Source organism: Gymnogyps californianus, chromosome Z (genome assembly GCF_018139145.2).
Source record: "Gymnogyps californianus isolate 813 chromosome Z, ASM1813914v2, whole genome shotgun sequence".
Lineage (NCBI taxonomy): Eukaryota > Metazoa > Chordata > Aves > Accipitriformes > Cathartidae > Gymnogyps > Gymnogyps californianus.
In genome coordinates, this window is record NC_059500.1 from 85118175 (window position 1) to 85133390 (window position 15216).

The 15216-nt window shown below is 44.9% G+C and overlaps 1 protein-coding gene across 2 annotated transcripts in view; it reads left to right on the forward strand.

Annotated features, from left to right (window-relative positions):
• Positions 1–2011: 2011 nt before the first annotated feature.
• Positions 2012–15216, forward strand: part of ZNF532 (zinc finger protein 532) — a 49069-nt gene continuing 35864 nt past the window's right edge. Inside the window, exon 1 of one of the 2 annotated variants that reach the window (XM_050912733.1) lies at positions 2012–2200. The gene's annotated coding sequence lies outside the window, so the exon portion shown is untranslated. Of the gene's footprint in view, positions 2201–3911; positions 3991–15216 lie in introns of those variants that run through there. The other variant, XM_050912734.1, reaches the window with a different exon arrangement.

Sequence of the window (15216 nt, forward strand, 5' to 3'; positions counted from 1 at the left end):
GGTGGCATCAACTCCAGGTTGCTTCGCAGCAAACAAAAGCCTGTCGCCGAACGCGGCGTGTCATGGGAGGCAACAGCCGAAACCGCCAAACCACCTCCAGGAAGGACCTACTAATTTCATGTTAATCTTTTGTGTGTGCGTGTGTGAGGTACGATAGCGTCAACACAGGACAAAGCTCTAGGCTGCGATTCTGCGAGGCGCTGCGGTGCGCGGAGATGGCTCGGGGCCCCGCAGCCTGCCGGAGGGAAGGCGGCGGCCGGGCCCCGCCGCAGCCCGGGCCGCCGGGCCCCGCCGCCTCCCCGGCCGAGGCCGCGCAGGCTCCTGACCCCTCCGCCGCCGGGGGAGCCGCGCTGCAGAGCCACGCTTGTGAAGCAAAGGGAACGCCCGCGTTGACAGCCGGTCATTTCTGCCGTCCTGTGTCGACCTGGGACCGAAACACGGGTGACGGGGGGCGGCGGGAGGCACTTCTCCCCCCGCCCCCGCCCCGCCGCCGCCGGGCAGCAGAGCTGCCTTCCGCGCTGCGGGGGCTCTGCCCTCCGAGGCCTGACGCGCTCAGGGGAAGGGAGACCCTTTCACAACCGGGGAGAGCGCGGCGGAGCTGCCGGCCCGGCCCGGCGGGCCCCCAGGCGCAGGACCCCGCGGCTCCGAGCCGGCCGGGCAGGGCCTCCCGCCGGCACCGCCGCGCCCGGGGCCACCGGCGTCGTCGTAGCGGGCCTGCCCCGTCCCTGCCGGCAGGGCCGCGGTGAAGACCCGGGGGAGGGATCGGAACCGGCCCGCCGGCGCTGCCCTGCCCGAGCGCCCGCCGGCACCGCTCGTTCCCTTTCGGGGCGGGATTCCCCGGCCGCCCTGGGCTCGGCGGGCGCCGGCGGCAGAGCGAGGAGAGCCGTCCCCCCGTCCCCCCCCCCCGCCTCCGGGCCGCGGGAGGCCGCGACCTGGCCGGCCCCGGCCCCGGCGCCTGCCCGCGGAGCGCTCGGAGGCAGCGGCAGCCCTCCCCGCCCCCGGCACACTCCAGGGAGCCGTTTCACACGGAATCACACGGGAGCGTCTCCCCCATCTGTGCAAGCCGAGGCACCCCCACCCCCACCTTCTCCTCAGTCCCGGCAGAGCCTCCCTGCCATTATGTTCCACCATCTCTTAGCCAGGCCGCTCCGCAGGCGGCCGAGGCAGCGCGGACCTTAGCCATGCCCGCCTGAGGCCGCCGGCTGGAGCAGCCGCAGCCGCGGCCGGGCCGCGGGGCCGCAGCAGGTGTGTTTGCATGGGGGTGCGGAGTTTGCATGCGGTGGGGGTCGCCGTCCTCCCGGCCCGGCTCCCGCCTCGCCTGCGCGCAGGCCCCGCCGCGCCGCGGGCAGGCTGCGGCGGAGCGGCCTGCCGGGCCTGCTCGGCTCGGCGCGGCTCGGGCCGCTCCGGGGCGGCGGCGCTGCGAGGGCGGCGGCTGCCGGAGCCCCGCGGCCACCCGAGCACCGCGGCTGCCAGGGCCGGCGGCGTCGGGCCGGCTCGGCGGGGGGCGGAGGGGGGGAATCGCTCGGACGTGGCCGTCCCGCCGCCTCCCCCCTTCCCCCGCTCGGCCGCTCTCCCTGCCGCCGGAGGGGCCACGGCCTCCCCTCGCCAGGCGTCCCCCGCGCGTAGCGGGGGCCGGTCCTCCCGCCCGGGGCCCGGCGCCGGGCCGGGCTCGGCAGGGCCCGCTCGGGTAGGGCCGACCCCGGGCCGGGGAGCGAGCGGGCCCGGCGGGGGGCGGGGGGGGGGGGGGGGGGGGCGCGGGCGGGGGCGCCGCGCTGAGGGGAGGGGGCCGCGGTCCGTCAGCGAGGTGCCCGGGGCCACGGCGGCCCGCAGAGGCGGGAGCAGCCCACCCGGGCTGAGGGGCTGAGGGAGGGCCGGCTGGAGCCGCCTGTGCGGAGAAGACGGGGCTGAGGCAGCGGAAGAACATGGTCGTTTTCCCCAGAATGGGGTGGGGATGAGGGATGTGGAGAAAGTGCCAGATCTCAGCTCTCTCCGCAGGGGAAGGGGGGGTGAAGGGTTGTGCCCGAGACCTCTGCTAACAGTTACAGGTGCAGCCCGGAGAGCAGAGGGGCTGGTTGGTGTAGCCTAGCGTGGCAGCTGGCTTGGAGGAAAGCCTTGCTGAAGAGCCATCTCACGGCAGATCCCGGAGAGGATGGGGCTTGGCGCGTAGGCGGAGGTAGTTACTGGTTGTACCAGTGCAAGGGTGAGTAGCCAAAACAGGAGCGGGGTGAATAATGTCTCGATTTGGGGTGACTGTCAGCCACGCAGGAGGAAGGCCCTGGGTGGCAGAGAAAAAAGGGGGAGCGGGCTAGGAGCAAAGCTGCCGTGGGCAAAGGTGGGTGCAGAGCCCTCCTCTGGAGGGACTTTGGCACCGTAGGGAGCCGTGACCTTGATTAGGAATCGCCCCAGAGAGAGATGTGGGACCCAGCAAACGGCTGTAATCAGCAGCCATCTTTGCAGGGTGGGAGCCGTGCAGGCTGCGCAGAGCTGTGTCCTGGCCTCCCCCACAGCTGTGGGTGTGGGAAGGCGGGGGGGCTGGTCAGGCGTGGGTCTGCAGCTTTCTTCTTTTCAGTGCCTCAAGGGTAGTTGAATAGCAAAAACAAAACAAAACAAAACAAAAAAATCAGCTCAGCAGCCAACTCGGTGCTGCGAGGAGGGGGCAAAGGAACTATTTTGCAGGCATCTCGCCGCTGCGGAAATGGATTTCTTGAGGGGAGGGAGGCGCGTGTGTGGGTAATCTTTGTAGTAACGCTGTGCAGGGAAGAGAAAATGCCATTTGAGCGGCCCCAGATGCAGCGAGGAGTGGGGAGGGCGGACGGGAGAAGATCCTGATCGGCCACCCCACGGCCGTGGGCATGAGGGGGCAGATGTGACGTTGATCAGCAGCCACCCCTTGTGCTGTGGGGAGCAGAGAGGGGGGAGCGGTCCTTGGTTAGCAGTCTGTCTCCCAGTGCTGTGGCCGAGCCTGCCTGGTGCTGCAAGAGAGATCCTGTGAGGATTTTTATTGCGGTCTCTTTGTTAGCTACAGACAGGCACGCACACACTCACAGCTTTCAGCCAGGTTGTGGGAGGTAAGTGGGGGAGGAGAGGAAGGGAGCGTGTGGGGCGGCACTGGGGAGCAAGGGGGCTGCGTGGGCCGGGCACGAGGGGAGCAGGGGGACAGGGCTGCGGCCGTCCCCACCGCCACCACAGAAAAAAGAGCCCCTGCGATTTTCAGGGACTTGTTGGCAACTCAGCGAGTGTTGCCATAGCTTTTTATGTAGGGTGACCAGAACCGGCTGGAACTGGTTTGAGGCAGATCAGCTCCTGAACACAATGCAGTCACTGAGCTACTACAGTGGGATAGCTTCCTCCCTTCATGGCAGCCAAAAGCAGAGGAGCTTGCAGAAAGATACCATCCCAAAACAGTATGTGAATGCACACTTTAGACACACAGCACTGGTATGTGGCAAATATAGTCATAAAGGGTTCTGTATATATATGTACATATTTGCAGTAACTGAGATTACTTTGGCTTTTCGTGCCTTTTTATGCTTAAGGAATGGGCAAGAGCTGAGATTTATGACCCTTATTAAAATATTTTTGCTTTGCAAGGGTGGGACACTGGTTATGCAGTCTATTTTAAAACTAAACTAAATAAAATTGATTGAATGATTTGTAATTGTAGTTATGCTTGTGACTGAAGAATGCTGCTTTGCATGCTGTTTTATTTACAGGGTGCTGTCTTGTGGTTTTCTTCTTTAGGAGACGTTAAGGGGGGGGTGCTGTGCCTTTCTGTAAGGCCAAAAGGAAACAATATTGTTGTAGAATTGTGCATAAAAGCATTGCAAAGATGCTGTAAGGCATACTCGTTTTCCCTTTTTTTTTTTTTTTTTCCTTGTAGGCCTATTGATTGGGGCTGCCTTTAACCCTTTCATATTTGCAGAGGTAATGCATCTGTGGCAGTAACTGAGCATTGGCTAAAAAAATCTTTCAAAGGTCAAGGTTCACAAGGTGAGATGTGGTGTTTTGGGTATGAATATAACGATAGCATGAAGGTACATGTGTGTGAAAAGTAAATCTGGCTCCTGATTGCACACTTGGCACATTAGTATGGAGACAATTGTTTTAAGTGTTACTAAAGAAATGCTATTAACGTCCTCCAGTTTTAATAGGATTAAAGCTATTATTTGTAAAGACTTACTGATATCGTGGCTAAATGCAGTGTTTTCATTGAAATATCTTATATCCAGATATAGATTATTTCACACTGTAGTGATACGGAATAGGCCTCTGAGTGACAATCATAAATTGTGGACCACATGGCAGTGAACTGTTCTGTGTTGTATTACAGCATTACACATTCAGAATTTGCTGTCTAATTATTTAAAGTCTGCTTGTTTGGCCATATCTGAGTAACCCGATACTTACTTCTGAAGGTCTTCAGTGTTAAACATGTACTTAATATAGCCTACATAGAAAAAAACATGTAAAATAAATAGTATGGATGGTGTTTCTTAAACTGTTGTAACCCGGGGAGGATTTTGCAGCAGCCAAGTGGAAAGATGTATTTTAGAGGTTTGATGGAGCTCCAGTGGGTTATTAGTGGCATGAATTATAATATTGTGCAGTAATGAAATAAGAATAGGAAACCGGATGGGCAGTGCATCAGCTCCTGAGGGATGACTACTTTTAACTCAAAGCAATGGATAATGGATAGGAATTTTTTTTTTTTTCTCTCATTTAAAAAATAAATGTGTACTTAGATTTGAGCTGGCATTTGTATCTTATAGTGAAAGCTGAAGGATTCAGAGAGAGGGAGAGGGGGAGAGAGAAGAAAGCAGTAATGAATATAGCAAAGGGAAGAACAAAGGCTGTTAGAGCTTACACATTGGAACACTAAACATTTTGCCTTGGGGATTCTTTTGCTAGAACTGTTACTTCCTATAACAGGAAATCAGCAACTCTAGAATCTTAACCAGTATGATTTTTAAAAAATCTGGCCAGTCCTGGCTGTGTTAGCTGGTTTGGTAGTCTACAATCAAGATAAATATGGAGGCAAAACATTGAAAATGTTCTGTTCTAGTGTGAAATGAGGGTCTTTTCCTCTGTCCTCAGCAGAATAAAGTAGACGGTCTTAAAAGCCTTGAGAGGTTGTGGATATTGGTAAGTTGTATGGTGGCTGATGATAGGCAGGGTGCCTGCATCAGAGAGTGACAATACAAGGGAACCTTTTTATTTCTGACTGCAGTAGATTACGTAAGGCATTTAGATATTAATTGTAGAAAAGTAAAAATAGCATGCTAATGTTTAGCCTGAAATTATGGGTTTGTGGGTTTTAATGCGGCTACAATGTGTGGTTTCTCAGATTTGATAGGGCAGTAAATAGCTTGTGTGGTGGAGCAAAATGCCTAACATCACTGTGCTGATTTCTGTTCATATTTTTCATAATTTGGATGCAGAGGTTCTATATTTGACTATAGACATCTGTAGCAAAATTATGCATGCAAACATGAATTCTTGTTGCATGGTAGGAATAGTATCTATTGCTGCTGATGATGCATGTTCTTTTCCAAGTGTCAGCTAAAATTCATATGTTATATGAGAGCACCTTTTAGATTTTTTTTCTTCTGTCTACCAGAATAGTAAGCAGTTTTAAATTGTAAGTTCTTGAATTGTCGCAAAATTCAGTGTATCTGTTTTGTTTGGATTTTTGAACACTATCTGTACTATGAAATTTTTTTTGGCAAAGGAGGTTTTGAATTTGCAGGGATTTTTGTAGGCTGTAAGATGAGAAACCTGAATAGATGCTGGAGTCCACAGTGTTCTTGGTGAGTTTTGTTTTTTTTAGTCTAATAATATTTGTAAATGCTCTTCACCAGGAGATTCTGATTTTGCACGTAGGCCAGCTTTCCAGCAGAAAATGCTGCTTAATGCTGGAGGGTTGGTCCTCTGTATCAGCAGTCATGATCTCATTTTGCACTGAGGCTTGTCTCAGGTATTTGATCTTGAGAATAAGGGTAATGATTTATCGACTTCCAAGCCTCTTTTGAATGAATTAACTAACTTTGGTTTTCTTAGAAGTATGAATGTGTGTTAAAATATAAATATGCATACAGATTGCTGGGAATGTATGTTTAAAAAAAACCAAAACTTGACCCTAATGTTTTAGGGCCTGTTTGTTGCTGGTGTTGCACAGGCGGGCCCTGCCTGACTTGGAGTGCTCTCGCCAAGATTGTCTGCAGCTGCTTCATGCTGTTTCTGAGCAAGAATTGCCATCCGCTTAAAAAAAAGTACATTAAAGGAAATAGGCAGGAAGCAAGTGCTGTTTAGAATGTGATTCAAATTTGCATTAAATTGGGAATCTCAAAATTCCATTCATTATTGTTGTACATCCAAGTTATGCATGTGTTACTGTCCCAGCCCATTTTACATATAGAAGTACAAAATTAAGCTATTTTTATAATTCATTTTTAAGTAGAGTGCAAAAAGAATGGGGATTTACCTGCTTTTCATTAATTCTTCTCCATTTTAGGAGAGATTCAGGAAGTTGCTAGGCCCAAAACCTTAACTGGATCTCTTGATGAATACAGGTAGTTTTCATTTGGCCAGCTGTAGATAGAGATGGTCTGTTCAGCTCCATATGGTGTGGGAAAGGAGATGCCTTGCTCATGTGTTGAAATATCCCTGTTCTTTTTGCCAGCCAAAGGCTGATAATAGTGAACTTTGAACCAGTTGCATGTGGTTCTCTTTAAAATGTGCTAGAGGTAGTTCAGTGGTGGTGTGAGAAGAGGAAATGGACAGACTTCAGAAGATTCCCCCTTCTCTTTCCCTTCCTGTTTTCTCTTACCCAAAGAGAACTTAAGATACCCGTTTGGCAAAAAAATAAGAAAGTTCAAAAATGGAGGAGTTAGACGATAAGATGAGGCTTCTAAGGAGTCGTAAGCTACAAGTAATTCTATTTTGACTGTCAAAAAAACCCCGTGGAAATTTGCTTAAGAAAATAAACAAAAATTCTCAAGAACTGTCTTAACTTAATTATACCTATTGCGGGGGAAAAGAGCTCATCTTTTAACAGGCCAGATAAGAAGAATCCATAATCAGGTGCAGGATATAGTAGAAAGGAGTACAAAGACAATTGCCTGCTCTTTTATAATCAGTTATAGGGATGGATATGTTTTGAAAACGGTGGTAACATGCTTACAGTTGTAAAAAAACTCAGGCTCCTTTTGGGGATATCTTACTTGTTGGTTTGACTTGGCTTGGTAATCCATAATTGCAAAACTCAGCTAAGCAATAAGCACAAATAGCACTTTGCCATACCTCACATTAAAGACTGAATAAGAGACTCCTCTGCAGAGATCTTGTATTCCTAAGGCTCTAAACCTGAATCCAGGGGCAAAGCGATTGGGAAAAGTTTTGCCTCTATGAATTAACAGCAAACAAGGCAACATAAATTCTCAAGCTTTAGTCTGGCTGCGACTGCATCTGCATCCTGTGCATGGAGATAAGTATCATCCTCGTGGCCTCTGGGGACTCCCAGATTATTTTGTTTCCCAGGAAAAGACAGTGTGCATACACATGCACTGTAGGTCTGTCTCTGTGCCAGGTTATAGCAATACACCATCAGCATCATACAAGTGCTATTCCCTATCTTTGTGATTTTTGCCATGACTTCCATCTTCTGCCATCCCAAATGTAATTTGCTACCATTGCTTTCATTCCTGGTGTATGTGACTCTGAACTCCCAAAATTTGTATGGAAGACACTCCTTAATTGAAAAGTTAAAAATAGTGTAAACAATTACAACCAAACTGCACTTCTATTCAAATCAGCAGAATACACTTAGTAATGCATTGACTTTGGTGGTTTTATTGCTTGTTTGTTTTCAGCATTTGCTAGTTTAAAACAATTCTTGCAGCCAGTGTGTGGATTTAACAGGCTTCTGTGGTATTCTAGAACTAGATGAATAAAAGTAGAATGAGTGGAGGAACGGGTTTGTTAAATAATTTTTTCTCGTTTTGAAAATATTTTAGCAATTACTCTAAAATAATACTGTCTTTTGTGTATAATACAGAATAATATTTTGGATTAATAGTTGAGAAAGGTGGGCATTCAAGTTTTTTTCCTCCTTGAGGCATCCAGATTTGTTTATAGCATCTTAATTGTACAGCTTGCATGAAAGTGGATCGAAGTCAAATGTGAATTGGTACTGTCTGCTGTGGAAACAGGCCGCAGAGACAGCCTTCTAAATCACAACCACTAGCTGAGCTTTGTGTAGCTTCTTACCCTGTCCCAATTCCAAAATGTTCTACCTGACCATGGCGTGAGCTGGATTGTGCTCTGGATCAGCAGCGTATCGGCAGTGGTTTGGTAAGCTTCCATAGCTTGCTTCTGTTTGATGGCGCGCTCTAAAAATGCATTTAGATATCATCATAAGTGGGTGGTAAGGCAAGTGAATGTGAGTAGGTCTGAATGCTAATTAATGGTTTAAATCTTTTTTACTGCGAGGGTGGTGAAACACTGGAACCTGTTTCCTTGAGAGGTTTTGGGGTCTCCGTCTTTGGAAATACTCAAAACCTGACTGGACAACGTCCTGAGGGTCCTGCTATAGCTGACCCTGCTTTGAGCAGAGAAGTTGGAGTTCCAGAGGTCCGTTTCAACCTCAGCTATTCTGAGATTCTGTGAAATGCCTGTTGAAAACTTTTTTGGGCTAGTAAAGAATAAATCTTGAAATTCTTCTGAAACTGTCAACAGCAAGGTTACTGCACTGAGTTAAAAAAAAAAAAAAAGCTAAAAGTTTTAATACTTGAAATACTGGGCTAATACTTACCCTCCAAAGCTTTTTTGAGGGGGAGGAGGGAGGAAGAAAATTGGTAGAATGTTCTCTTAGAAAACCAGAGTGCAAATGCAGATTTCTCTTACTCATTGAGGCTCGTGCATGGAGACAAATTGGATTTTCCTTTTTTTTTTTTTTTTTAAGGCAGATAGATACGGTGTATAATGTTGAAATAGCAGATTGCTTGGTATGAATTTTAACTGTAAAACACCCCATACTTCACAAAGATGTTTACGTAAGGACTGGCATGACCTTGTTGATACTATGGATGGTAAATGAAACCTTTATCCTAAGAAATCAAAATGCTGCCTGTTATGGAAGTTATATTTCTGGAAGCAGGAATCTGAGTTTTGCAACAGTAACAATTCATGGGACCTTTGATAAGTGAAAAGGAACCTGTATTTTATGTGAATATGATAGACATTGCTGGTTGTGGTTAAAGTGGCCTCTTGCGTATCCTACTTGCCTGCTGAGTATTTCAAACCACACCAAGTTGTGATTTGAGATGTGGTTCTCATTTCCTGAAGAAGGTTTGGTGGTTGAATTAGCATATTGCTTTTGTCTTTCTTTCAGTTACTTAGCTTTCAAAGTAAACAATCAGAAGTGTTAGTCATAATTACTAATATATGTTGAATAACTAATGGACTGCTCATAATCTGTGTATTAGGCTGATGTTTGCCTAATGTTAGCATATATGTTACTGTAATTCTGATTGAATCACTTAAGTATTCTATACCTGATGAAATTTCTTGGCATAACAATACAGAAACTAAGAAAAAATTAAATATGCTTTTATGCTGATTAGGCTGGTATTACTCCCTGTGTAGGCATTTTGTTCCAGAATGAGCATGATATTATTTAGGCATCATTACTCGTGTTTGGAAGTGGAGTAATTATACCAGATTATCAGAATTTTGTTCTGGAATAGTGTGTCTAACTGGGAATTTATACCAGTCTAACTATAACAGAATAATTGTTATATATGGTTATACCAGAATTATTCTTCCAGAATCAAGACATTACCATGTGGTAGACACTGAAAAGTGGTGTCTCAATGCTGCTGTTTTCACAGTACTGAAAAGAACGCTGATTTTCTTTGAAGAACATAAAAAAGAAAAGGTCTCTGCCCTAAAGAGTGAACAGTCCACAACTGTACATAGTACAAATGGAGGTAAAAACTGTAGGAAGAGTTTAGGGAAGGTAAAGAAATGTAGTCACAAGAACATGAATTCCATAGGTAGATGAAAATTAAAGTTGGGGTTTTTCCTATTTCCTTAAATAATAAAGTGGCTTGCTGCTGAGGGAAGCTTGTGTTGAGTAGTTGTTGGAAGAAAAGCATGGAGTTACATATTGTAAGTACAGACAGTTATGTGGGATTTGAAGGCAAAGGGTAGGAATTTAAATTTAATACGGCAGAAAAGACGGGGCTAGTACAGACAGTTAAAGCAATGCATAGAGTCACTAGACTTGTGGTTGAGCAATGAAGATGTGGATGAGCAGGAGGGTGAGTGTCAAGGACGAAAAGTTGGTCAGTTCTTTAAAGATTAATGATGAAATAAAAGAATAAAAGTTAAGCATGTAACACCATGCTTGTGATCCAGAAACGATAGTTAGAAGCCTTCATGCGTAGAGAATATTAATTGGAAAAGTATTGGAAAGGGAGGAGGATTATTTGTCATTGCTAGGCCTGGAAAGCTTGCAGTTGTTCTTGTACCTGACAGACAAAAGTCAGAGTTTTGAGCCGTTTCGAGATGTGACCTGTCTGGGCGCTGCCAGATGATTCTGTTTTCTTCATTAGGATGTTGTACTTCCCCAAAACGAATCTGGTATGAGTGTTCACAATTGCTTAGCTTCACACCAAAAAGTACCTTTTAATTTCAGCAGCAATTTATAGGTAGCTTGGTCTTTCTTGTGGAGAATACTGTGCCCCATCTGCAGCTGTCCTAAAGCCCAAGCTACAACATAAATCATATTTAGAAAGCAAGAAAAAATGTTTTCTTCTGTGTGTTTCTCTGCTCCGCCCCCCGCCCTGCCTTGGCAGAGTGCGTGAAAGGGTAGGTTTGTTTGTTTTTCCTCCTATGGCTGGAGTCCCTCCACCTGGAACGGGTATAGATACAGGGCTTGAGGAGGAGTGACAAAAATTCCATGTAGTAAAACAAAACTGCCTTTATTAATCCTTCAGAAGCAGCTATTTACTCCTAAGCCCTGATATTTTTTTGGTTGATATTTATGTCATTGCATATTTGAGCTTTCCTCACATGTACACAAATAGTTGCTGTAAGACAGCAGTATTGCAAAATGGTCTCTGGAATCCCTGATAATAGGGCAGAAGCTCCCGGATGCACTACATCTTGCAGTTTTCCCCTTTTTCTGGAGATCAGCCTTTTAAAAATCTTTGGATAACATCCTTAGGCTCTCCATCTTAACAGCCAGGGTGTGAATGCCCCAAAAGGTTTACAAGGACCTAACTGTTTCTCATGGGTGTAGCATCAAATTCTTGTCCTGCTTGCTTCTTCCACGGTCAGTAGAGAGTTCTCATGGCCTGGTTCTTGTTTTGACGTAATTACCCAAGTGAGTGCATCACTGGAATGTGTTATCAGATGAACTGGAGTAAAAAGGCTAACTGGGAAAAGTAAGACAGTGGAACAGCCAAGGGGTGTCTTCCTTTGGCTAAAACCTGTGCCATTTTCTTCGTGCTCTTCATAGGAAGCACTTATTTCAGGCGATGCGTTTCCAATGAAAGAAGAATGTAGAAAGTCATGCACACATGCTTTGAACAAAGCATGAACACAAACAAAACAATCTTGGTTTATCCTCCAGACGTTAATTCGCACCTTATGTTTCAGTAAGATATTGATGCACACATAGGGGTGGACGTTGTCACCGAAGAGATTAATGGAAATCACAAAGTAAGTATATAAAGAGTCTGCTATCTTAAGTTTTTAAGACTCAGTGGTATCTTCCCAGAAATCCTATCACCCACCATCAAAAAAGCAGAATCCAGAAGCATTGTACCTCGCTGCTCCGTGGCTCTCTAGCAGTGTAATTCCTACTGGCCATATCCAGAATTTTTTCCTTTTTACTTACTTTTATCATTGAATAATCAGAAAGCAAAGTAATGGTTGAATTTTTAAAGAAACTTCTTTTCTTTAACAACTTTTCTCAAGTAATTCAAGCACCCTAAAGGTTGCAAATCTTATGACAAAAGTGATAGGCTTTTCCTGGCATTCTCCTGGTAAACATCAGCAGACAGCCAGGTGGAGAGGCAGGAAATGGAACTAGTCCATGGGAAGGAAAAGGAATGTTACAAAGGGAGACTGTCATCTGAAAATGAAATAGTACTTTGGACAGAGTCAATAAATCAAAGAACTGACTCTTTATATGAGTACCCACAAAATTAGGGGCGTTTAATTTATTGTATCATCTGCCCATTGTTCTTCGTAATATATACTTCAAGTTAGCATTCCCCTGTTTTGAGGTGAATTTTGTTTCTACTATTTAGAAACTAAAAATGAAAAAAATTGTATTTTGGACAAAGATGTTTGAGGAGGTGGAGGTCTTGCAGGTTGTTTCTTTAAATATGTTTTTTTTTTGTTTAGTCTGAGGAATGTATCCTTGATTGCACACCCTGTGGACTGTTTCTCAGTTCAATTCTGAAGATCATCTTAATGGCAGCCCTCTGATGCTAGGTTTTTACACCTTTGTGTGTCTCTTTGGAGACACTGAGCTTTGCTCTCAGCACTTCAAAAGCAATTCTCAAAGAAATTCCAGTTCCTGGAAAATCGTGATTTCCTAGGGAACCAGGAACTTGCCTCATTTCCTGTTCTGAAGTATTTACAGGCATCGTGTTGGCCCAGAGAAGGAATAGACTAACAGCTTCTCTGGCAGCCAAGGTGACAGTTGATTTTGATCTTGGATAAAAGATGGAGTTTTATCCTTAAGGGAGGGAGTTACTGAAAGGTTTTTGGAGGGGGAAAAAAAGGGAGGAATGTGGCTTCAGAGTCCCGGCAGTTGTGGTGGAAACATAGTTTATATACTGAATCTTAAAATGGTCTACTAGAGTAGTGAGGAATAGATGAATAAAATGTCCAGGTTACAACTTTGCTTACTTGTTTATCAAGACTGGCCATGTCTTTTGTCCCTTTTTGTTTAACGTAGATTCCTTTAAAAGTTTGAAGAATGGGAGAGATCCTTCATAAGGGCAGCAGTAATTTTGAGTCCCCCATGTAGAAGAAACCATTTCATTCTCATGCTCTGGTAGAGCATGGGAGTTGCTCCTTCTGCATACAGTTGAAAGACAGTTGCAACTTTATGCATTGTGCTCTCTATGGATAAATTTATGATCTTAGCTCTGCAGACCTCTGAATTCTTTTGAGATATTTTCCCATTTTGGAATTAGCCTAACCGAATTTCTCGGTAAAGGACAAATGTATTTCCTCTGCTACGCAATTTTGCTCTTAAACATACTTGGATGAAATACTGTGTAAGTGGACCTTTACTTAGTTCATTGCTATTGCTAAATGTTAATTAAATTCCAGTATATGTAATTAGAGGAAGTTTTAGACTAGGAAGACTTTCTAGTTCTTTTTGAGTGTATATAACAACTGTAAAAAGACACCTATGGACAGATGTACAGTCAAAGTGCAAATAATTAGTATCTCAAATCATTAAAAACTGTGTCAATTAAGGCTTTGTTTGTGTGGTTTTACATGGATTTGATATGCTTTGGTCTCTGGATTTTTTTCTTTTTAATTCTTATAAGAACTTTATTTGTAATTTTCATATTATGTGTGTATGTATTTTTGTATTTATTAGATAACTGCCTTTGTAATTGTGGCCCTTTCACAGGATCTTGAAATCCTTCAGGCAGAGGGTAGACTAAAGTCCAAGTCTGCAGCACTGTGCGTAAGTGTGGTAATCATCTTGCTTTGGTATAGGAAGGCTTCTACTGCCACGTGTGCTGAACGCGATGAGTTAGCTTCTGATTATACTGCAGGAGAGTTGAGCAGTACTGGTTACTTGTCTAGTCTCTTTTCTTAAATCTTTATGTTCATTTTATCCCAATTACTAGTTTTAAATGCATGAGGGCTAGAAACTTGCTTTTGAATAAATGGATTTTAAAATTTTACAATTAAATACACAATAAAACCAGAATTACCAGCATTATGAAATAATCTTAGGTCTGATAAGTATAGATTATAACCATATGCTTTACAGAAGTAGTGAAGTCTTGATGATGAGCATTTACCATGACAGGCTACTATATATTGTCCACTAAGTAAAGGAATTATGAGTTAATTAAGAGTAAATTAATCAGTTGCAATGGTGTACTCATATTTTATAGAGAGTCACATGCTGAGTTCAGCTGTGCAGAAGGCCTTGGTGCAAGGAAAAGGAGTTAATAAGTTAGACAAAGCAACAAAACCATTAAGTGGACCGTGTAAACAATTTTCAAAACCGTTATATATTTATTTGAAGGTATTCTATGAAATATCTGTGTGTATGTCTTGGGTTTGGCTGGGATAGAGTTAATTCTCTTCTTAGTAGCTGGTACAGTGCTGTGTTTTGGATTTAGTGTGAGAATGATGTTGATAACACGCTGACATTTTGGTTGTTGCTAAGTGGCGCTTATCTTAAGTTAAGGATTTTTCAGTTTCCCATGCTCTGCCAGCAAGCAGGGGCACAAGAAGCTGGGAGGGAGCATGGCCAGGACGGCTGACCCGAACTAGCCAAAGGGATATTCCATACCATGGAACGTTATGCCCAGTATATAAACGGGGGGAGTTGGCTGGGAGGGGTGGATCGCTGCTCGGGCATCGGTCAGCGGGTGGTGAACAATTGCATTGTGCATCACTTGTCTTTTCTTGGGTTTTATTTCTCTCTTTTTTTTGTTATATTCCTTTTCATTACAATTATTATTATTATTATTTAGTATTATATTTTATTTTACTTTAGTTATTAAACTGTTCTTAACCCACGAGTTTTACCTTTTTTTCCCAATCCTGCTCCCCATCCCACTGGGAGGGGGGAGGGGGAAGCAGCTGTGTGGTGCTTAGTTGCTGGCTGGGGTTAAACCAGGACAGTGTATTCCAGTATCCTTGAGAGATTTTCCTCAGCTGCCTTTCTTAGAGTCCGTAATGACTACATAAGTCTTACAGATTTTTGTCAAGCAAAGGGGTTATACCACTTTAATAAACTGCATCTTTCTGAGGAACAGTTAGAGTGCTGCCTGTGTTGATAATGATATGCATAAAAATATGTATTTAAACATATATGCATTTTGATTAGTTTTTCTTAGCATTGTTACAGCTGAATTCAACAGTCAGCAAGTAGTTTCTCTGCAGAGCTCAAGATAATGAGCTAAGAGGAGGAGGAGGAAGTGAGCTACTGAAGTTGTAGGA